The 25288-nt window shown below is 37.5% G+C and overlaps 1 protein-coding gene across 2 annotated transcripts in view; it reads left to right on the plus strand.

Annotated features, from left to right (window-relative positions):
* LOC140136883 (protein cab-1-like) overlaps nucleotides 1–25288 on the plus strand; it is a 233664-nt gene that overhangs the window by 42058 nt on the left and 166318 nt on the right. The window lies entirely within an intron of this gene.

The following is a 25288-nucleotide window of genomic DNA, read 5'->3' on the forward strand; positions in this document are numbered from 1 at the left end:
CAATGCTAAGTTAGTAAGTATTCTTTTGGATATCATCAAATTGTAAATCTCTAGTCAGATTTTCAGTGTGTTAACAACTATGTATCAAAGATGTTACGTTCATGTACAAAACATTAACGTTCTTATCTTGTAAACATTGTATACCCATATATATAGCTACTTTTGAAGAATGAATGTTCTGTAATTGTCTTTTATCCTTCATCTCTATTAGATTTTCAGTGTATTAGCAAGTAGATGATGTATATGTATCACAGACGTTATGATGTATATGTATCACAGACGTTATACATTCATAAAAACTTTTCTTTTGGTCAATATAGGGGTAGATCCTCTTCTATACTATCCATCATATACCCCCCTGCATAACGAAATTCAACAATATTCAATATCCAAAGCAATATCATCACTACAATATGCCCCAAAATTGAACTCCCCCACCGCACATAATCGCAAATTGACACGACAGCTTCATTCCAATTCAATTTATTTCATCCAAAACGGTCCTGTGATACACCTTCCCCAATCAAACACATTTGTCTTGCATTTGATCATCTTCTACTCTTCCCTAGAAAAAATCATTATGATACCAAATCCCGGGACCAAATCTAAACACCATGCCATGGAATTCACCATATCACGTCCAAGCTCACATAATTTGGGCGCCCCATTCCTTTTTTAAAGGAATTTTTATTGACAACCCGATCCAATCACCCAAAACAAGCCAGAACTCAACATGACCCTTGTTTGCACCCCAATCAATGTTTCGCTTAGCACATACCATGAACATGCACTAGGAACTTCCATTGAAAAGACCCGATATGAATGCATGGGATACGCGTGGCTATTTTTAAACTGTGGAAAATACCCGGGCCGTATTCTCGCTTAAAGGGGCTAAGACCCGTCCCAGGACACACCCGGCCCATAGAAAAACCCGCAGACGCCACGAAAAATGAACAACACAACCGCGCAATAACATGACCCAGCCCACCCCACTTGACATGGCCAAAGAGCCTCCCAGGCCTAAGGTTGACCCGTCTTCAAGAATACGACCTCAAGAGTTTTCAATGGAAAATTCCATACAGCTGTGTTTGTTTTACTTGGTCACGTTGTTGCACACGTGTTTTCCATGGCCTGCTCTATTGCATATGATACACACATGCTGATATCGACAGCGAATCGAACTTGCACCCGCTGGGCCTGTTGAAATCAAAACAAATCTTTGCCGGGTGGTCCACTCTTGCAGTAGATGGGGCACTTGGGGTTCTTTTTTAGACGGTATTGGGAGCCTCCGTGAGGGTAATTTGTGGAGTTTCCTGGGCCTGATTGAGTGGGATTTTGAACCCAGAGAACCCATTAAATGGGGTCGGTTTGACATGAACATTACTGCAAGAGTGGACCCCCGGCAAAGATTTGTTTTGATTTCAACAGGCCCAGCGGGTGCAAGTTCGTTCGCTCATGAAGATATCAACGTGACGTGACGTGACGCGACGTGACGCGACGTGACGTGACGTGACGTGACGCGACGCGTGTGTTAGTCAAAAGCCATTGTATTGTTATTAGTGTGGGGGTGAGTGGGTGTATTTGAAGTACTACAAGCTGAAGTAATTAGCTTCACTCTTGACTTTAAATATCATGGTCATCTAATTAATATATTTACAGAGAGACAGTTTTAATGAGTCTGCGTGCTGGCCATAGGCTTCAACATAAAAAGTCCAAGTTTTGAGATATTTTCTCAAAATACTAAGAGCTAATATCTTAAGAACCACTGAACCAATACCAGGCTTGCTTGTACTTGTTTTAATGCATTTTTCATGCTGATTCCAAATATGGTCATGAACATTTACAATTTTTGAATTAAATTTTTTTTTCAAACTTGTCATCTGCAGTCGTCACCTGTGTGGATAGAGTTAATGTTTGTATTGTTGAGTTGCTTACCTTGAAGAGGTTTATGCGTGTAATTTGTCATCCTGAATTTACTGAAACCTAACATGGTCTGTATATGTTATGAGAGGGATAAGATAAATGTTAACCCCTTAAAGGCAGTCTCCGGCAATCACAACATTATGCCTTATATGAAAGAAAAATAATTATCAAGCACGAATCACATGGTTTTATTTAAAACAAACTCACAGTGTCCATACAAACAAATAAAAACAGCCGTCTCTCAACACGCAGTATTCAAAATTCCCAGACGCTGAAATTGTCGAGGGCAATAACGTCCCAGTAACATAATAAAGGCTGACGACAATTGAGCACAAATAACCATTACGTCATTGCACTTAGACAATGGGAATTTTGAATATCGCGTGTTGAGAGCCGACTGTTTTTATTCGTTTTTATGGTCAATATGAGCTTGTTTTGAATAAAACCATGTGATTCGTGCTTGATAATTATTTTTCTAACATATAAGGCATAATGTTGTGATTGCCGGAGACTGCCTTTAAACATGATTCACGTTCATTCCCTGAAAAGACCCTGTTTTGCATTTTTCTGGTCATGCAACACTAGAGTACCAGGTAACATCTGTAGTTCTCAAATATTAGTCTGTTTTGATATAAAAAATATAAAGTACTCTACTTGTGAACTGCCAATGTTCAACATCTTGGGAAAATATTGTGTTAACGACTCTCATCATTGGCTAAAGAAGCTGCATTTCTCAGCTTTACTGGTTCACTGATGAGAAAAACACAATTTATTTACCAAAACTACAAAATGTGAGAAAGCAAAATTTACGTCCCAAAATTGGTGAAAATTACAAGAACAACAAAATAGTGCCTAAATTAGTTAGTGCCTTATCTATGGATTCAATTTACCCATTGAATCAAAAGAACACATTGCATGAGCCAAAAACCTGATGCCGGACTGACCAAAATTTCAGCTTAAAAAGTTAATATACTGAATGATTTGTTTAGTAAATCAAGAATAGCACTTTTAATGTTGCTTGGATGCGCCTGAAAATGGATCGTTTTTCCAAACTCATATTTGGAAATTTGGTTAAACTTCGGCTTATTCAGTAATGGTTGTTGAATTCAGCACACATCCAGCTCAGAAACAGTTTTTCTTGGTAGAAACGAATCTTTTAAAAGAGAGAAAAGCACTAAAAAGCGAGATTCACAGCAAGAAATGTGAGATTGCGTTTTCTCTCAAAGCCTACCGATGTGTGTACCTGTTTCCAATCCCACTGACTACAGAGAGTGCCAGGCATACAGGATATTAAAAAATTTCTATCCTAAAAAGCATCATGGAGTAGGCTTGCCTAGCTCTTAAGACTGTCATTAATTCCTTTGCTTGGCAGTTTTTCCTGTCCTTTTGAAAGTTCACCAATCATGCAATCTTCCATTGGCATATGGTTCCACAGTTGAACCTATAGCAGCAGTCGTATTTGAAAGTCTGTTGTCCCATTATTGTGGACCGCAGAATTCCTATGCATGTAAAATGCATCCTAATACTCCTAATGATTACCTGATTTCTTACGCCATTTTGATCTTAAAAGATGTTCCTCAACTCCCAGATCAAGATTGTGACTAAAGATTACATAAATTATATTTTGATGGGTAGTGTACTCCAAGCCATGAATGGTCATTGACTTCAAAACAAACATGAATTTGACTTTTGCACCCTCACTTGTTCATGCTTCAGTAACCATTATGAACTTGACTACAAACTGTGTGTTCGTTTACATTAATATATGATTTTGCATCATTTGACACAGACAAATGATAATAAAAATAATTCTAACAATGTTGCTGATTGGTCCAATTGATAATGAAAACTTCTTTTTGCCCAATTGGCAGGTAGTTCTCATGGGGTTTAAGAAGGCAATGCCAATACTCCTCCTTTGTGTGACATAACTTTTGTGAGAAAAGTATCTCATTTATGTAAGAATATTATTATTTTACAAACGTTAACATTTTGTATTTCTTTCCTTTCCTTCACATATACTGTTCTGCTGCCTCAACGAACCACTCCAATTGATCAGGTATGTTGATAAAAACATTTTAAGAACTGTTCGTGCATAAATTGTAGCATTTTGAAATAATTTCACAGGTCTCTAAAAATGGTAAAGGTAAAATGAATGAAGCTGGGTTCACACAGGGTGGAGTGCCCATCTCTCTTCTGAAGCAATTGGGCCAGACTCCTCCATGTAATGTGGTTACAGGTGGATCGCTACATCTCCTCCATAACAAGTCTGTTACCTTCCTTGTAAGTCTGTTTCCTTTACGTGTATCAAATAAAACCGGTACCCATTTGAATACCTGGTGGGGTGAAGAGCCTTACGCAGGTGTCTAGTTGGTGCGTAGTTGGCTATCTTCAGTAGATAGCGTGTCAATGTTCTTGAGTTGGCTATCTTCAGTAGATAACATGTCAGTGTTCTTCAGTTGGCTATCTTCAGTAGATAGCATGTCAGTGTTCTTGAGTTGGCTATCTTCAGTAGATAGCGTGTCAATGTTCTTGAGTTGGCTATCTTCAGTAGACAGCATGTCAGTGTTCTTGAGTTGGCTATCTTCAGTAGATAGCATGTCAATGTTCTTGAGTTGGCTATCTTCAGTAGATAGCATGTCAATGTTCTTGAGTTGGCTATCTTCAGTAGATAGCATGTCAGTGTTCTTCAGTTGGCTATCTTCAGTAGATAGCATGTCAATGTTCTTGAGTTGGCTATCTTCAGTAGATAGCATGTCAATGTTCTTGAGTTGGCTATCTTCAGTAGATAGCATGTCAGTGTTCTTCAGTTGGCTATCTTCAGTAGATAGCATGTCAGTGTTCTTCAGTTGGCTATCTTCAGTAGATAGCGTGTCAATGTTCTTGAGTTGGCTATCTTCAGTAGATAGCATGTCAATGTTCTTGAGTTGGCTATCTTCAGTAGATAGCATGTCAGTGTTCTTCAGTTGGCTATCTTCAGTAGATAGCATGTCAGTGTTCTTCAGTTGGCTATCTTCAGTAGATAGCGTGTCAATGTTCTTGAGTTGGCTATCTTTAGTAGATAGCATGTCAATGTTCTTGAGTTGGCTATCTTCAGTAGATAGCGTGTCAATGTTCTTGAGTTGGCTATCTTCAGTAGATAGCATGTCAATGTTCTTCAGTTGGCTATCTTCAGTAGATAGCATGTCAATGTTCTTAAGTTGGCTATCTTCAGTAGATAGCATGTCAATGTTCTTGAGTTGGATATCTTCAGTAGATAGCATGTCAGTGTTCTTCAGTTGGCTATCTTCAGTAGATAGCATGTCAGTGTTCTTGAGTTGGCTATCTTCAGTAGATAGCGTGTCAATGTTCTTGAGTTGGCTATCTTCAGTAGACAGCATGTCAGTGTTCTTGAGTTGGCTATCTTCAGTAGATAGCATGTCAATGTTCTTCAGTTGGCTATCTTCAGTAGATAGCATGTCAGTGTTCTTCAGTTGGCTATCTTCAGTAGATAGCATGTCAGTGTTCTTCAGTTGGCTATCTTCAGTAGATAGCGTGTCAATGTTCTTGAGTTGGCTATCTTCAGTAGATAACATGTCAATGTTCTTAAGTTGGCTACCTTCAGCAGATAGCATGTCAGTGTTCTTCAGTTGGCAATCTTCAGTAGATAGCATGTCAGTGTTCTTGAGTTGGCTATCTTCAGTAGATAGCATGTCAATGTTCTTCAGTTGGCTATCTTCAGTAGATAGCATGTCAATGTTCTTCAGTTGGCTATCTTCAGTAGATAGCATGTCAATGTTCTTGAGTTGGCTATCTTCAGTAGATAGCATGTCAGTGTTTTTCAGTTGGCTATCTTCAGTAGATAGCATGTCAATGTTCTTCAGTTGGCTATCTTCAGTAGATAGCATGCCAACATTCTTGAGTTGGCTATCTTCAGTAGATATGTCAATGTTCTTGAGTTGGCTATCTTCAGTAGATAACATGTAAATGTTCTTCAGTTTGCTATCTTCAGTAGATAGCATGTCAATGTTCTTGAGTTGGCTATCTTCAGTAGACAGCATGTCAATGTTCTTGAGTTGGCTATCTTCAGTAGATAGCATGTCAATGTTCTTGAGCTGGCTATCTTCAGTAGATAGCATGTTGATGTTCTTAATTTGGCTATCTTTAGTAGATAGCATGCCAACATTCTTGAGTTGGCTATCTTCAGTAGATATCATGTCGATGTTCTTGAGTTGGCTATCTTCAGTAGATAGCATGTCAATGTTCTTAAGTTGGCTATCTTCAGTAGATAGCATGCCAATGTTCTTAAGTTGGCTATCTTCAGTAGATAGCATGCGAATGTTCTTAAGTTGGCTATCTTCAGTAGATAGCATGTCGATGTTCTTAAGTTGGCTATCTTTAGTAGATAGCATGTCAATGTTCTTGAGTTGGCTATCTTCAGTAGATAGCATGTCAATGTTCTTGAGTTGGCTATTTACAGTAGATAGCATGCGAATGTTCTTGAGTTGGCTATCTTCAGTAGATAGCATGTCGATGTTCTTAAGTTGGCTATCTTTAGTAGATAGCATGTCAATGTTCTTGAGTTGGCTATCTTCAGTAGATAGCGTGTCAATGTTCTTGAGCTGGCTATCTTCAGTAGATAGCATGCGAATGTTCTTGAGTTGGCTATCTTCAGTTAGGTCGATGTTCTTAAGTTGGCTATCTTTAGTAGATAGCATGTCAATGTTCTTGAGTTGGCTATCTTCAGTAGATAGCATGTCGATGTTCTTAAGTTGGCTATCTTTAGTAGATAGCATGTCAATGTTCTTGAGTTGGCTATCTTCAGTAGATAGCATGTCGATGTTCTTAAGTTGGCTATCTTTAGTAGATAGCATGTCAATGTTCTTGAGTTGGCTATCTTCAGTAGATAGCATGTCGATGTTCTTAAGTTGGCTATCTTTAGTAGATAGCATGTCAATGTTCTTGAGTTGGCTATCTTCAGTAGATAGCATGTCAATGTTCTTGAGTTGGCTATCTTCAGTAGATAGCATGTCAATGTTCTTGAGTTGGCTATCTTCAGTAGATAGCATGTCGATGTTCTTAAGTTGGCTATCTTTAGTAGATAGCATGTCAATGTTCTTGAGTTGGCTATCTTCAGTAGATAGCATGTCGATGTTCTTAAGTTGGCTATCTTCAGTAGATAGCATGTCAATGTTCTTGAGTTGGCTATCTTCAGTAGATAGCATGTCAATGTTCTTGAGTTGGCTATCTTCAGTAGATAGCATGTCAATGTTCTTGGGTTGGCTATCTTCAGTAGATAGCATGTGAATGTTCTTGAGTTGGCTATCTTCAGTAGATAGCATGTCAATGTTCTTCAGTTGGCTATTTTCAGTAGATAGCATGTCAATGTTCTTGAGTTGGCTATCTTCAGTAGATAGCATGTCAATGTTCTTGAGTTGGCTATCTTCAGTAGATAGCATGTCAATGTTCTTAAGTTGGCTATCTTCAGTAGATAGCATGTCAATGTTCTTGAGTTGGCTATCTTCAGTAGATAGCATGTCAATGTTCTTAAGTTGGCTATCTTCAGTAGATAGCATGTCAATGTTCTTGAGTTGGCTATCTTCAGTAGATAGCATGCCAATGTTCTTAAGTTGGCTATCTTCAGTAGATAGCATGTCAATGTTCTTGAGTTGGCTATCTTCAGTAGATAGCATGTCAATGTTCTTGAGTTGGCTATCTTCAGTAGATAGCATGTCAATGTTCTTGAGTTGGCTATCTTCAGTAGATAGCATGTCAATGTTCTTGAGTTGGCTATCTTCAGTAGATAGCATGTCGATGTTCTTAAGTTGGCTATCTTTAGTAGATAGCATGTCAATGTTCTTGAGTTGGCTATCTTCAGTAGATAGCATGTCGATGTTCTTAAGTTGGCTATCTTCAGTAGATAGCATGTCAATGTTCTTGAGTTGGCTATCTTCAGTAGATAGCATGTCAATGTTCTTGAGTTGGCTATCTTCAGTAGATAGCATGTCAATGTTCTTAAGTTGGCTATCTTCAGTAGATAGCATGTCAGTGTTCTTGAGTTGGCTATCTTCAGTAGATAGCATGTCAATGTTCTTCAGTTGGCTATCTTCAGTAGATAGCATGTCAATGTTCTTGAGTTGGCTATCTTCAGTAGATAGCATGTCAATGTTCTTGAGTTGGCTATCTTCAGTAGATAGCATGTCAATGTTCTTGAGTTGGCTATCTTCAGTAGATAGCATGTCAATGTTCTTAAGTTGGCTATCTATCTTCAGTAGATAGCATGTCAATGTTCTTGAGTTGGCTATCTTCAGTAGATAGCATGCCAATGTTCTTAAGTTGGCTATCTTCAGTAGATAGCATGTCAATGTTCTTGAGTTGGCTATCTTCAGTAGATAGCATGTCAATGTTCTTGAGTTGGCTATCTTCAGTAGATAGCATGTCAATGTTCTTAAGTTGGCTATCTTCAGTAGATAGCATGTCAATGTTCTTGAGTTGGCTATCTTCAGTAGATAGCATGTCAATGTTCTTGAGTTGGCTATCTTCAGTAGATAGCATGTCAATGTTCTTGAGTTGGCTATCTTCAGTAGATAGCATGTCAATATTCATTGTTCACATATTTCATTGCTGGTTATGTTTGGTCAACTAATATTAATTGATTTATGTAGATAATTATTGATGTTAATTATTATAGTAATTAGTGTATTACTTCGTTATTTGCCATCATATTAAATAGAATTGAATCAATTGATAGACACCAGTGAGTGTGAAAGTATGGGTTATGATGTACACATAATAAACAGTCGCAATTAACATGATTTCAGATTAAACTCTGTTAAGGGGTCGGTCGCCCACCTTTGCACAGTATTTTTGTGGGACCTGAGAGCACATCAGACACACCAAATTGCATTCTGAATACGAGGAATGTCCTGATGATATCAAATAATTTTTTGCGATATAATACAAATTATGTTATGGCAAATTATTAAAAATTGATATTTTTGACAATTCAAAATTATAAATTAGAAAGACATTACACATATTCAGAATGCAATTTGGTGTGTCTGATGTGCTCTCAGGTCTCACAAAAATACTTTGCAAAGGTGGGTGACCTAGCCCTTAACTTGCTCTTGTTCAAGAAGTAGGTCACCGTGCATATGTGCATATTATGACACCTGTATGTAAATCAATTGGTGTCTAGGTATGTATTTTGCATGTTAATCATTTATTTGCATTTGCAGGCAACATTTTCATAAGCAGATGTTTGCACCTATTCATTTTACTATGAATTAAAAAACCCAACCAGAAAAAAAAACCACAGTAAAGAAAGAAATTAAAATAAAGTGACGAAAAAACCCCTGTTCTATTGGCCTGACTGACCCAGAATTTTACGTGTTGGAGAATTGAAAACAGATTTTTTTCTAAAATCATGCAAAATCAGCTGTTTTGGCTCCAAAATTGACTGAAATTTTTTTCGAAAATATGTTTGCAAAAAATCTTCAGATTTCTTTCAGATTTTGGTGATATTTTAGGGTAATTTTGGCCTCCAGAAAAAAACACCGCCTGACTGACTGACCAACCCTACTTGAAAGGTCCATCCGCCTGTAGAACGGTGTGTTTTTGTTTCGTTGCCTAATACAAAACAAGACACAGGATTTTTGAACTTACTAATAAAAAAATTAATTAAATAAACATCATGTAGGGGCAAAAAAACAAACAAGAAAAGGTGTGCTACAAACACACATACACCCACACAAAAATCCTGCGTAGCACTTTTTTTATACATGTAGCTTCATTTTCTTTTCTTTTTTTCCCAACTGTTGACAATTTATTACCATGTTTGTCATACATATACATTGAATAAATCATACATTGTACTGATAGGAAGCTTTAAGTTTGCCTTAATTATTTGGTATAAATTATCAACCTCAATAAAAATTATTGAATATTTTAATATTTAATTGACTATTAAGACTTAATTGGTTCATGAGATTTGCTTGGTTTACATTAATTTCAATAACAAAATATCTAAAACGGGTCATTGACTTAGAATCTACTTGTCATGTTGTCAGGGTTGTAGCTAGCAGACAGGCCCGTAACCAGAGGGGCGGGGGATGCCCCCCCAATCCCAAAATGCCCAAAAAAAGTCCCATTTGTGAGCGTAGAGAGTGAAAAAATTGGGGGGTTTTTACGCCTTTTTGGTCAAAAATGTCCAAATTTTTGAGAAAAAAAGTCCACTTTTTCAAAATCTGCCCCCCTTGTCCAAAAAGGTCCAAATTTTGAAAGAAAGGTCCACTTTTTCAAAATCAGCCCCCAAATAAATCCTGATTACGGGTCTGCTAGCAGAATTTTAGTGCAAGGCAGCAATTAACAGAATTTGTTTGATGATTGCAACAAAAATGGACACTTCAATGATGAAATTTCAGTGGCGGGCTCCAGAAGCGAGTGGTATGCTCCACCACTGCTGCCCACCATAGCTACAGCTCTGCTTATTGTGCAGCCGTCCCTATAATTTAAGTATAAAGTGATTTGATGTTTACATCCGATATTTGAAGGCATGAGGGCCACTAATTAGCATGCATCGGCATGCACATGGTTTGCAAGATGGATGGTCTACCAGCCTTGGACAAGGATACCAAGGATGAGATGTTTTTATTGTCAGCAATCTTAAGGGTACTGTTGATCAGTCAAGGGCTTTGTTGTTGTTGTTGTTGTTGTTGTTGTTGTTGTTGTTGTTGTTGTTGTTGTTGTTGTTGTTGTTGTTGTTGTTGTTGTTGTTGATCATTGGGCTGTGTTTTTACCATACTCCATTGGCAGGCACAGTGCAACTGGAGGGAGAAAGACAATTGCTTTACCACAAGCTTTTCTTGGATTCATCACAAATTGTTATCAAAGAATTATTGTACTGTTAGACTCACAACCAGTCCTAATATACACCATATATTTAGGACTGGCACACGCCATTTCATATGTCTATAGGAAATACACACTTAACCCTTTATTTTTACAAGTAATATTAGAGTTTATAAACCCTATGAAAATCAATCTATTAATTTTCCTAAAACTTTATATTTCTAGCCTAACCTGCACTGATTTGATGGCGAATACCGTATTTCCTTGAATAGTCGCCCCCTTCAAATAAACATCCCCAACCACTTTTTTCAACCAAGATGTTTCAAAAATGCTGATATTTCCATGCTATCTTGTGGCATATTTTCCCTGTTTTTAATTTTACCCATTGCTAGTGTGACACTGTTGTATCCTTTTGGATCCATCCTTCCCTGCTGGTCAGTTGGAACAGATTTTCCCTGTTTTTATATCTTGTGTAGTAAGCTTACCAAAGCTCACACTTAGTTGATAATGGCGTCGGTAATTGGCGAAAATCTGGTCGGAAACCTGGAAGCATGAACCAGAAGTCATCATTCCTAAGTTCATAGTTCGTCATTTCAGCATGAGTTTTAAGCTTACCTAATTATTTTAATGGGAATTATCGTTCTAAAAATGACCTCTAATAAACGCTCCCATTTGGAAAATGCAACACCCCCGGGGGCAACTATTCAAGGAAATACGGTATGCGATTTGAGGCATATGCTACCATATATCTTGCCTCTAAAAGTAAAACAAAATGAAACAAAAACAAAACACATTTCACATTTTGTGCATGAGTTCAGTTGGTCATAGAATCCTTGAGGATCTGCATGCTGAGTATTGCGATTACTAAGTCAATCCCCGGGTGCGTGTCCACGCGACTCCATTGAAGCCTAGAATCCTTGAGTTTTGCGATGTTGTCATCTTTGGAATTACAACTGGAAGCTTACTGTGACCTATCTAGTATTGCGCCAAATTGAACCATATAATTATATAAACCAAAGTCATAGGCTAAGCTCGGCACTCGAGAATCACAAAATGTAGGCCTCTCATTCACACAGCAGTAGCACTCGAGCATCAATCGGGGGAAATGGTGAAATCCCCTAAAATTTTTGGGGATAATTTGGGGGCAAACTTGGGGATTGGAAACCTCAAGAGCGTTCACACAGCAGATTTTGCTTGAGAACCATGTTGCTTAAGCAGAAATCCCTCTGTATGGACGTGCCTACTTGCACATTGAAACTACAGGTCATAGCCTGCATTTCAATTACTGCGATTAGTTCTCATGTCAGCTATTTTAACCATGATGTATCAACTCGTACTCTTTCAAAGCACGCTTTTATGTACCGAGCCGACAAAAGCATCCGACTGTTCCTGGTCACACACAGGGGCAAATTCAGGATTTCTAAAAAGAGGGGGCTCGAGTGTCTATTATGCAAAAGAGGTGACTGAATAGCTGATATCGCATGACAGAGGACTGACAGTGGCAGCGCCAGGTATTTTTTTTCTGGGGGTGGCATTGAGGGGGCAAAGTTAATTTAAGGGGGGCAAAATCTTTTGAGCAAAATTAACGCAAAAAGGTGAAATTTTCGTAATTTTGGGTTTTTACTGGGGGGCAACAGGGGGAAAGAGTTCTGACTGGGGGAATTTGCCCCCTCATGCCCCCCCTCCGTGGCGGCGCCACTGGGAACTGAGTGTCTATAATTGGTAAAAAAGAGGGGGCCAAATAACTGATACATGTAGTACAATCCCTAAACATGCTGAATTTGCATGATTTATGTATGAACCGTTTTACACCCCAAAATATGGAAGGTTCCAACACAAGCAAAAATATACATTCTAATAGTAGTCATTAAATAATATAATAATAATAACAATAGCAATAATAACAAAAACAACAATAACAACAACACTAACAACAACAACAACAACAATAATAAATATTTAATAATTAAATGATAATAAATAATAATAATAAAAATAATATTTATACAAAATATAAAGCGCTGATCAAGGTTACTGGCAGTATATCTGATGTACTGCATCAAAGTATTATCAAATTTTACACACGTTTTCACGCAAGGATGAAATAATATAAATATATAAATACATTGCTGTCAAGGTCTGTATAGATACCCTGAAAAGTCAAAAGAAAAATGACAATGGCTGCAAAACAGTGCAATGTTAGATTCATTGTTGAATTACATGTATTTTAAATTGTATGTCCAAGGACAAGTTAATACTAATAGCATGAAAATATATTGCTAATGCCTCAAAATTGAAATTTTGCATGCCAGGACGTAGCATAATCAAATTCGGAATCATATAAGACTAAATACTCTTAAATACTAGCATCGAAGATGTAATGTATTATTACATTTTTATCCTGCATTGCCTATGCAATTTCATTTAGATGTGGAATTGAATTGTTGTAGTTGTATAGGGTCACCAAGTTTGATTTGTAAAATGGTGCATACTCTAGTGTGTTTCGTCATAAGTTGAGAGTAACACCATACAGTGGCAGCACCAGGATTTTTTTTTTGGGGAAGGGGCATGGGGAAGGGGAAATCAACAAATTTTGCACAAAATTGCCACAAAAAGTGGAAATATTTTTAATTTTGGGTTTTTACTGGGGGAAAGGGGAGCAAGAGTTCTGACTGGGGGACTGGGGGCAGTCACCCCCCCCCATGGCCACTGACACCATGTTGGATTTGGCTGTAGAAGATTCAAATCAATGCGTTTGCGTGGTTGCTTTGCCAGCGTACGGACAAATCACCCTTCTACACATGTTTATACACACTAAAAACTACGGGGTTATATTTTCCGTGGTCATTTTGAATTGACCACGTTTGGGGTTGTTTTGACCCTTCAAGGGGGTTGTACTGTTTTAATTTGACCACATTCACGAGGTCATTTTAGCCACGACGAACGTGGTCAAAAACTTAGTGGTCATTTTGCCGATACCGTCGCGCATTGATATCAGTTTCAATCTTCCGCTTTGAAAATCTCAATTCATAAATGAGTTTAAACATGAGCTGCAATTAATGTTTGTTGATTAATAAATAAAACTAATTTTTTGACCTAAGTTACACAATTTGTCAACTTTATAATCACTTGCATTTCTGGAACTATTTGCACACACGGTGTGCATCGGCTCACGTGGTCACATCAGCGCCATATTTGTTCTGATTGTGCAGCTCAGCGGATTGTCGTGTGTGCTTGTCTGCATGATGGAATATGAAAAGTTAGTTGAAAAGTGAGACTGCAAGGATGCATAGACCTTGTCTATGCACGCAGATTCATTCAATTTCATGCTGTCGTGGCTGGTGTCTTGGCTGCAGTTGTTATAAGCTTATATCATGTAAGCTTATAATAGGCCTACGTGAACTGTCATAGGCGATGACTGACTGTGTGTGAGTGTGATACACAGATGCAGTTTGCTGTTTATGTTTTCCTTTTTTTGTGCAGAAACACACTTATGTCCTGGTGGGACCAGCATGACCATAGGCCTACTAAAAAATCCAAACAACCCCTAAATGTGGTTATTGAGTAACCCTATAAAACAACCCTTTCAAATGGGTCATTTCATTTGACCCCGAAATGAGGTCATTAAGTAACCCAATAAGGCAACCCTTTTGAAGGGGTCATTTCATTTGACCCGAAATGTGGTAATATTTTTGACCCCAATGGGGTTACTATTTGACCCAAATACGTAGTCATTGCAATGACCCCGACTAATGGGGTCAAAATGACCCCGTTAGTGGTATGGTGTTTAGTTGATAACTATGCTGGGGTCAAAAATGACCCCGTTTGGGTCATTTTTTGACCCCGTAGTTTTAAGTGTGTACGCCCAACGGGATGACAAGGTTAGCATGCACAATTCAAATCTGCCACTGCAAAATCCAACATGGCGTTACTCACAACTGAAGATTAGACACACACTATACATGTATACCGTATTGTCTGTAATAAATGCTCCCCCTCTAATAAACGCCTGCTTCTGTGAAAAATTGACAAAATTGCAAGCATTTCCATGCTGCATCGTGTGAGTAAGCTTAAAACTTGCATCGGTCATGTCAGTCTTGTCAATGGCGATCGCTAATTTGCATGGACAAAACCTATTATGACTCAAACTTCCATCCATTTTATTGCCTAATTACGGTAGAATTTCACCAAATTCTTGTTTGATGATACACTTGCGGGTGGAATTTTGTTGTATTTACCACGAAAATATAATTTTCCACTCAATCTTATTCCAAATTCTAGTCAAGCACATTGTTCAATTGGAACTATTATTTTGCTAATTAATTTACTTTCCTCGATCATCAAGTTCCGTAAGTGAATTAATTGAAAACACTCACTAACGTCAATGTATGTCTGAAATGCATTCTTAGCATCATCATTTGAAGCAGCCAAAAATGGAAAGACAAAACAAAAGCATGCATATAAGGCCAAGAAAAAAATTGTTTGTTTGCCTTATAAGATAAAAATTGGGCGGTCGGTAGGTTGATCCTTTTTATTTTTCATGGGCAATAATGCAATTTTGACATTCTCTCGGGTGGGGCTGTTCCATTTATAGCATTTACCCACTTCTCATGTCTGTCAAAGAAGAGACACCCTTGCAAAATCACTCTTGGTTTGTACAGGGGCTTTCAGTTCAAGTCAATTTTCTCAGCACAGAAAATACCACTTTGCCTTGTCTTTGGTAATTATTTAAAGTTGATTTCCCTGATAAGAAATCAAACTTTTGGAATTGTTTCATCACGAGGAATTTATTTTATGGCATGTTTGTGACTTCCCCCATTGTGTGTAACCATAAGTGTCCCCTTTGTGTCAGAGGGGGCGAGATGGAACAGCCAAATATCGGCAAAAGCAACCAATGGGAAGAAGCGATCTATCGCGAGTGACATCATGCTGATATCGACAGAATGGAAAGTGAAACCACATTACAGTGTAACTAAAGCTACACTGCAAAAACAGCAGAGCAACACTTAATAAACACTTTAACACTTCATAAACACTTGTTTGTACAGTGAAGGTATAGGGGTGTTAATTTATAAACACCAAAACACGTTTAGAAATATGAAGATGTTTATGTTTTTAACACAAGATAGTGTTTAAAATATGTATTTAAACACTATCTTGTGTTAAAAAAATTTTTTGCAGTGTATTGATCTGACCACTTGACCTGATGTGATGTTTGGATTGTATTTTAAACTGATTGTAAGATAAAAGTAACAAGTTACATACAAGAGTGTTAGAAAAAAAAACCAAACAAGAAATGTCTTTAAAAAGACAATGCCATGGATAAAGATCATGTTTCATAATTTTGCATTGCAAGTACTTGGAATGCTAGTAAATTTAAATGTTTGGCACAACTAACCAGGTGCGAAATATTGGCATTTATTGGTAAATACCACCAATGACATAAACAAAGCTTATGGGTCGGTCGCAGAGGGCAAACAAACAATTTTTTTTTCATGGCCTGAGCAGGTAGCTTTGAATAAATTATTCATCGCCATACATCACTCATAAACCACTTTGATTGAATCAAGTGTCTGCTTCCATGCTACCAAAGGAATTTGTTAATTACAGGTTCTGTTGTGTATGGCTTGGCAGTGTTTGTATATATGATTAATCAGATAGTTGTCCATAGGAACGGTAGTATCATATATGCAAGCTGGGAGGGTTTGTATCCGTGTTGCAGGATATAGTCCTCTCCCTGCATAATTGGGCTGATTTCAAGGGCTATATTATTGCGCTGTGTGCTAGCCATTGGCTTCAACATAAAAAGTCCAAGTTTTGAGATATTTTCTCAAAATATCACGAGCTATCTTAAGAACCACTGAACCAATACTAGGCTTGTTTGTATTCATTTTAATGCATTTTACATGCTGATGCCAAATATGGTCATGAAAATTTACAATTCTGAAAATTTTGAAACTTGTCATCTGCAGTCAAAACCTGTGGGGAGAGAGTTATCAATGAGCCTGTGGGGAGAGAGTTGTTATCAACTTGAGCTGGACATTCTGAAGAAGAAAAGGCCCTATCATGGAGAAATTGGTCCAGGCTGGAGGGGAAAGAGAGGGAAAGATGATCCATCATAAGTGCAGATGTAACATAATCTTTCATTATTTTTTTCTTCCGATTTTGGCTTAAATAATTTTCATGATAATGCTTTTTGTAAATGATAAGGGAAAAGGTTGCCACATTTCCCATAATTTTGGCCAGTATAAACTGGGACATTTGCACGGTAAAAATGTTGAATTTTAGCCCCAAACACCAAAATTTTGGTATTTGATGGGGCAGTGTGTGTGAAGCTCATATAGGCCTACATTATTTTGGACCCAAACACAGTGTATTGCTGGTTAAAAATGAAGATGCACAGTGTAATTATTGCTTATCTTTTCTTCTATTAAGATTTTTAGGAGGGATGTTCCCCCATGGAAAAATTACATCCCCAACTCCCTCTATCTCCCCACCCCCTTTGATTTGATCACATATATGCTGGTGCGTGTTGTGTATGCTGTTTACCCCAACCACTCAACCAAGACTCCAGTCCTACATATAAGGACAGCCTGTGAAGCTCAGTTGGTAGTCCATCAGACTTGCCGTGGGTCTGGGGTTCAAGTCACCGCACACTCAGCGCACAGGCAGGTGACCAGAGTTTTTAAAATTAAAAGGATTGCATAAAGTTACATAATAATAACAATAACCAGTGTACTAGACCATCATATTTTGAATGGACATACTTGACATAAAATTTTGAATGGCCATACATGTACTTGAATTGCAGACAACTTAAAGGGGCATTTCGTGATCCACAGCCTCATCCCCCCACATTTCACAAAAAAAGTTGAGATTTTTACACCACTGGATACCTCTGGCTACATAATGTTTATGTACCAAATATTTCTTGCAGATTAATTAAGTCAAATTTGAATTTCGTTCTGGTGCACCAGAACGAAATTACAACACATTGTCTATGGAGCAGTGTAATACACATAATCATGCATAACTCGCAAACGCAAAATCGGAATCAACTGAAATTGTGGAAATAAGCTTTTTCCGTGGATAACAACTGAAAAATGTCATAAAAAGAGGATGCTAGGATCACGAAATCCTCCTTTAATATGACGAGTCATTGTTTAATATGTTTAAAATGTCCTTGCGTGCGATGTATGGTTCTGTCTCCTTTTTGTATTTGGGTAAATTTACTGTGAACAAATTTGTGCACCGTATCCAGATAATGTGCTGTACACTCTGGCTGCAAAAGTGTGGCAATCCAGCCTGATACTTGCAGGCAACTTTCTTTGCTTTATGCTCTGCATTAAGTCTAATATATACGAGCTATGGTTTTAATGATGGGGAATTAGAGCTTATGTTTTCAGGCAGTGTTGTCCCACTAGAATTGATGGCTAAAAATAATGCCATGTGTTATGGTTTTTAATGAGATGTTAAATTGAAGACTAAAAATCATCAGGGCTGTACTTAAACATATGCCACTATCTAGCCAGGCTAGCACTTGTTCAGTGCATAGGGGACTGTGAACGGCCCTCTCAGACATCGCAAGTAGCTGCTTCGCGGTGGTGTTTGCGTTTTGTGTGCACCTCCTCCTCAGCGCGAGGAACTGGAACCCACATAAGCACGCTCAAAGGCTGCTTTGGGGTCTTAGGTTCAAATCCTGGGGGTACCAATTGACTTCTTTGTTCATCTTCTCTCCTTTTTCATTTCTTCTTGACCGTCCGATAGCAAAAAAAAAAACATGGGTTCTGTCAGGGTTAAGGCTCTTAGTTCAGTAAAGTTCAAGAGTTAAACTTTAATTTTCAAGCAATTTTGTGGATTTTTACCATTTTGCCACATGACTTTGGGACCTTCAAATGTTTTTTTTATCACCTAAGCTGATTAGTTTATATGTATATTACACAAAGTGGAAAAAAACATGGTCAATTGCAAGGCTTAGGCAATAGAAACAAATTAGTTCGATCTTTCGATCGACCATCGATGCTTGGTCGATCCTTATTATTTATGAAATCAATTAATTTACTATTGTTAATTGTTATAAAATAGTAATTTGTCCCTGTAGGTATATTGACCAATATATATTTAGTGTTAATTCTGATTAATTAGTTGATAGTTCATTAAAAACAAGCATCGAAGCAGCATCGAAGATCGATCCAAAGATCGAACATATTTGTTTCTGGTGCCTTACAGGAACTGGGCCTTTTGCCCCATGGTTGTTAAGTTTTGGCTCCCAGTGTTTTCAATATTTTTCACTACAAACTGTAGGACCAGGAGCTATCACTGGGATCAGGAGCTTATTTTAGCTCCTGGTCCAGGTAAGGCATACTTAACCCTAACACTGCTAAATCCAACAAGGAAAACCACTGTGCATGCATGCATCCCAGGTGATGCCATACGCATGGGTCAGTGAAACCCCTGTGGCTAATGGTCGGTGATCCTGTGGATGGCACACAAGGGGTCTAAGGTTTGAATCGCGGGGTACAAAGCCCGGTACCAAGTGACTTCTTTGTTCATCTTCCCTCCTTCTCTGTTTCTTCTTTCCCTTCCAATAGCCCGGTCCAATAGCAAAAAACCTGGGGTGTTAAGGTTAATATAATAAGGCTTGGTCACTATGGTCAGTTATGTGTGTATGGGAAATATGATTTGATATTTCAGCTTGATGAGCTCTTTGTTGCTTTGTAAATAATTCACAATGCTTTGTTGTTTGATTAGAGATAAATTCAAGATTATACCAAGTACATCCCTTAATGATCTGATATGGGCGCCATGCGTCAATGTGTTTCCCAGATACATAACTATTTTGATAATGAGTGCAACAAGTAGTTATTCATGTGGGTGATGCTAAGAGAATGTGTGTCTTATTCTTTGAAAGGGGGTTTATTTCCAACTTCTTGTGTACACATCCTTGATCATGAAAAATGAGTTTGTACAATAGATAGAACAACCGTGACTGAGAGGAGTCATCAGATGTGCAATATAGGCATTTATGTCACAGGCCTGTGCTTATACTCATTTTATTTGCATGGACTGTATACACCTATCCGACTTCGCCATTACTGCGGTGTCCCCGATGTAAAACTGCGGTGTCCCGAGGTCGGGGGTTCCATCCATTATTTATTTTGTGCTATATAGTATTGTACCGGGAATTGTACACAACAGTGATATTCAATACACAATCATGCGTATTGAATTACGAATTAAATCTCCCGCTCTGGTACATCTGTGTTGCCGTCAATAGAGGGCCAAATACAGTAAACGCTTCTCGGATTGGTGTATAGTTATTATGATTAGGAAAACAATACAGGGAAAAATACATTTGTGACTTTTAGCGGTCTACAAGGCAATAACATATTTTCCTACATGTAATCACTTTCATGTATTACCAATATCCTAATTTGTCCTATGACATTAATCAATACAGATTTTTGTTAGCGAATAATTTGCAAATGGGTAATCAATATCCAATATTGTATCAGTGGTACTGGTAATGATAATCAATGAGTTATTGATCAAAACGAAGGACAGCTTTGTGTTTGATCAAAATAACAAAATGGAGAAGTAGTAATTTTAATGATGAAGAAAATAAAATTGTAGAAGATGAATTATATGAATGATTCAGTGGTGGAATCCTTGAAAAGTCTACGTTTTTGTGACTTAACGTATGACAAATGTAGAAATACTCAAGAACTGAAGGAGCTACCCTGTATAAAGAAAGTTGAAATAAATAAATAAATAAATAAATATCTAATTATGAAGTTGGGTGGAAAATAGAGAAAATAGTTATATTTCCAAAGCTAACATTAAATATGGCGCCTCTGCCTAGCGACAGAAATTGCTTTGATTTTCATCAGCTTTTAGTCAACTATTGGAGGCTGTAGACCTCTTCTGAAAATTTCAGGTGAAAACTAGACATTGATATTCAATTAGTAAAATTTCAATTAATCGGAAATTGTGCGGGCACACACAGCTGTTTATGCATGTGACAATTAATGGAGTTCAGCAAGCCTATAATAGTAATGTACTTTAGGTCAAAGCATATGACACAGTTTACAGAGTTTTGCATCTGTTTGCATATGTCCTGGCATGAAGTTATGTTTGAGTGTATTTTTACCAGCAACCATTGTATGAAAAAAAGCTCGTGAAATGTGGACATTCAAACACTTTGGGCATCCTGATTTAACAAGAGAGCTATTCCCAAGGGAACTCAAGCAATAAAATTGCCCATTAACTTGTCCCTTGCTGTATCCACGTTTAGACTTTTCCAAGCCTATAAACCTTTTCATACTGAGTAATTCCGATAAAACCTGAAGCATGAAATAATTTCCCCTATCGCGCATGCATAAAAGTACCTCTTGCAACATCATGGACAGTGCGAAGTTCCAATGTGTAACAGGTATCATAACTATGATGAACTTTCAACGGTCAATTTAGGGATGAGAGAGGTACTTTTGCCAAGGATACTCAAGGTGCAATCAAGCGTGTGGTGGTTGTGTTGTGTAAGAGACTGGCTGTGGAAGAGGTGATGCACATAAACAAAATGATCTGTAAAAAAATTTAACTGATGAAAAATTACAGACATTTGTCCATCTGGGTACAATTTGACCCCCTAGCTTACTGAATAAATAGCGCGGTTTTCCGAACTTTTCCGATCTTGATTTGAAAAGGTCTATTATAGTGTATTTTATTCAAATGTTGAGCAGCTATTTTTAATTATTTGTTTAGTGCATGCATGAACTTAATTTATTAAATACATCAAATGGGCTAACAAATACTTTTTCAATCATGAGAATTAAGCTGAATTTACACGTCCAATGCGTAAGTCTTGGTGATAGTCTATTCAGATATCGGTGTCAAACTGTCAATTCAAGGTGATTGACTCCTCCATGATTGACAGTCAGGAACGTGTACTATATGCGATGCTGATCGTGTGTTAGGATTCTGGGTGCGTTCTGATGTGGTGGCAACCGTTGACCAACGGCAATGCGCGCTAGCACAGCAGCACCCCCAAACGGGGGGCATGCGTGTAGGAATCGCCTGGTAAAATCAGAACCCAAAAGATGGCGAAAGGCGGAATAACCTTTGTGTTTCCAAGATTGCTTTGGTATATTATGGATTTATTAAATGCAGCTGACAGTCAGAAGTTATTCGTTGGGCAGACAATAATTAGTCAAATTAATTGATTCAAAATCAATAATAAAGAGCTTTGTGGAGTGTGTGCATTACTTACAAGCACAGGTCAGTCCATGTTTGTTTGCTACTACATGTATTATTAGCATGAGTTACCGTATTTCCTCGAATAATCAATGTCGCCCCTTGGGTGTTATATTTTCCAAAAGGGGGGCATTTATTAGAGGTTATTCTTAGAAAGATAGTTCCCATTAAAATCATTAAGTAAGCTTAAAACTCACACTAAAATAATGAACTATGAACTTAGGAACAATGACTTCCAGTTCACTTTATTGCCGACGCCATTAGCAACCATTTGTGCACATTGGTAAGCTTACTACAAAAGATAGCATGGAAATATCAGCATTTTTTAAACATCTTGATTGAAAAAAGTGGTGGGGGCATTTAATTGAAGGAAATGGGGGTATTTGAACATGTCTTAGCATTAGCAACATCATCATGCAGGTTTGCTTCATAACAAGAGAAGTTTAGAAATTGAATTACATTCCATATGACACATTGTGTGCTTATATTGGTCCTGTTGTTAGACTATGGCATAGTCAATTTTTGAGATATAAAAAATGTGTTATTAACCATGATTGAATGCATTCATTTGAACTCAAAGTAAAGTATTCAATAAAAGGTTCATATTAGTCACAACGGTATACATATATGTGACCATCCACCACATTTTCTGTTTATTGCAGATTTTGTAACAATGTACTTTCAGCTTTAGAATGACACCTCAACCAGCTTCGTCTGACATCTGGAAGTGAAGTTATGGTTCATCAAAGGTCAAATTTCTTATATATTTTACATAGAAATCCATATATTGTTTTTGATTGTATCTCAAAATGGTAAATGCTGACTTTACGACCAGTTTGTGGTGGATGGGCACATATTATGGAATGCAACATACCTCAGCATATTCATAATGAAGGCTCACTTATTGAACAATTCTGAGATTTTGAGATCTACCGGTTTATTGACCTCGAAACCCCGAGTAAAAATCGACTACAATCATTTGATTTTGAGTCAAAACCATGCTTTATTGTACGAACTATAATATGAAAGATGTGATAATTTGATAGCAAAATGCTGAAGCATAACTCAATACAGGCTGTGGATAGACGGCGGCATATTTAAATCATTTAAAATCTAACAATGGATCAATCTTTGGGCTGTTTTGAATTTCAAATAGATAAGAATGTCAAATGCAGATGCTGTTCATATTGCTGTGAGGAAAATGTCAGGGCCTTTCTCTCTCTCTCTCTCTGTCTGTGATCAGGTAAAGTTATTTATTTGATTTATTCGCTAAATGTGCTGCGCTTAAACGCGAATAAAATATTTTCATACGCGCTGCCGCTGTTTCCCTAAACATAATAAATACACTCAAAAACAACATACACATGGGATATGACGCCTTGCCGCAGCAGCTCCTCCGTGAAGTATACTCAATTGAGCTATTCCATTTAAAATCCAAATCCCCCCTGTGTAAGATTTTGGAAATATCTTCTACAAGGGGAGTATGAATTTCAAATGGAATGAACACATAAGGCAGCTCCATTTGAATTTCATACACCCCTGAGAAAGATTCAACCTGAATCTTCCACAGAGGGAGGGGAGTTGCAAATGGAGCTGCCTAATGTGTTAATTCCATTTGAAATTCACACTGCCCCTGTGGAAGATATTTCAAAAACAGGGGTAGTGTGGATTTTAAATGGAATAGCCCAATGATCTTCCCACTGTACAGGTGGTTTACATGTTATATTCTTGTACAAAATCAAATTAATGTACCACAAAAAATATATTTTTATAATTTGATAAATCTTATATTTTACACATCTCTCTCTCTCGCTCTGGGTCAGATGAGGCAGGATTGCGCTGCTGTGGTCTTCACAAGAGTACGCCATCTACTTCTATCAAAAGCCAAAACGTGTTGCACCATTCTTTCCTGGTGATGAAATGTTCTTCACATCATTTGTGTAAGATGTTGATGGACGTCCCCTTCCACGATGGCCTTCCACGGCTCTCTGAAGAATCTGCTTCTCAACTCCACCATCCTTTCTTACAATGTGGCCAAAGTAGCGCAACTTCCTCTCAATGATGGACTTTCTGATGTTTAATCAGGGGTTGAGTTTTGAAAATAACATGTGTGCTACAAATTGCAATTCTGGAAATGTTAAGGTGGGCTGTCAGGTGTGCTATTAAATTACACTCGGTAAGAAGTTTAGGAATTGAGGTGTGCTGTAAATCACACTCGGACGGGCGATTTAGTGTGTGATGGAGTGTGATCACACTGGCCGCTTGCCTTAAAACTCATTACCTGATACAATGTTTCAATGATTTTATTTTTAAACTATATGCAACGTATTGCCGAATAACGTACTTTGAATCAAAATTGCGTCGGATCGATCATGAGGCATGATTGATGTTGGAACCCAAAAATTTAGGACGGGCAGTTTTTGGATCCTGGCTAACACCCGGTATGGTCAATAATTAAAAAAATCGGGCCAATATCCAAAACATGAAAAAATTAATTTCTTGGAATGGAGTGACTAGAATATATAAAAGAACACACAAAAGTAAAATTTTAGATAAATGACATATTTTACTTGAATTAAATATAATAATGCCATGATTGTTTTACCTGAAAATGTCAGCAGGTATACACCGTTTGATAGGTTTCCCCTAAATAGAATGTTAATGTGAAATATAAACAAACCTATTTTCAAGCTTTGTAGGATTTGTTTAAATATGAGGCTTTTTACAATTTTTTTGAAGAGTACAAAATCATGAATGGTTAATTTGTTACCTCGAAGACAGCATGGTATTTCCATTTAATAAACCACTGACGTCATGAAGCCAAACAACAAAATTATTACATGCCGTTCAAGGTTTTGCACATGGTGCTAATATATATATGAAGAAATATGGATATGTATCCAATTTATTTGAAATTATTGCCAAATTAAATATATTAGCAATGAAAATGGTCAGTTTGTTATTTTTGTGATTGAAAGTGGAGTATTTTATCTGTCATATTTAACCTTATAAAAACAATGGGTATTTTGATGTCATCCACCCCCTCAAAGGAAATGGTACATCCTTAGTTATCATCTTTTACAGCTGTTACGCTGATATCTTATCTTGTGTCATCTCATATCATTAAATTTGTAGCATCCATGAAAACAGAATATTCCTCATTAAAAATACTGAAAGGTTTATTTAATATGCCCAATTTTGACACTATTGGCATTCCCGATGTGAAATTTCCTTGTATTATTGATCTCATGAATATTGTACATCCACCTCGGCATAATTGAGTAGGCAT

Source organism: Amphiura filiformis, chromosome 17 (assembly GCF_039555335.1).
Source record: "Amphiura filiformis chromosome 17, Afil_fr2py, whole genome shotgun sequence".
Lineage (NCBI taxonomy): Eukaryota > Metazoa > Echinodermata > Ophiuroidea > Amphilepidida > Amphiuridae > Amphiura > Amphiura filiformis.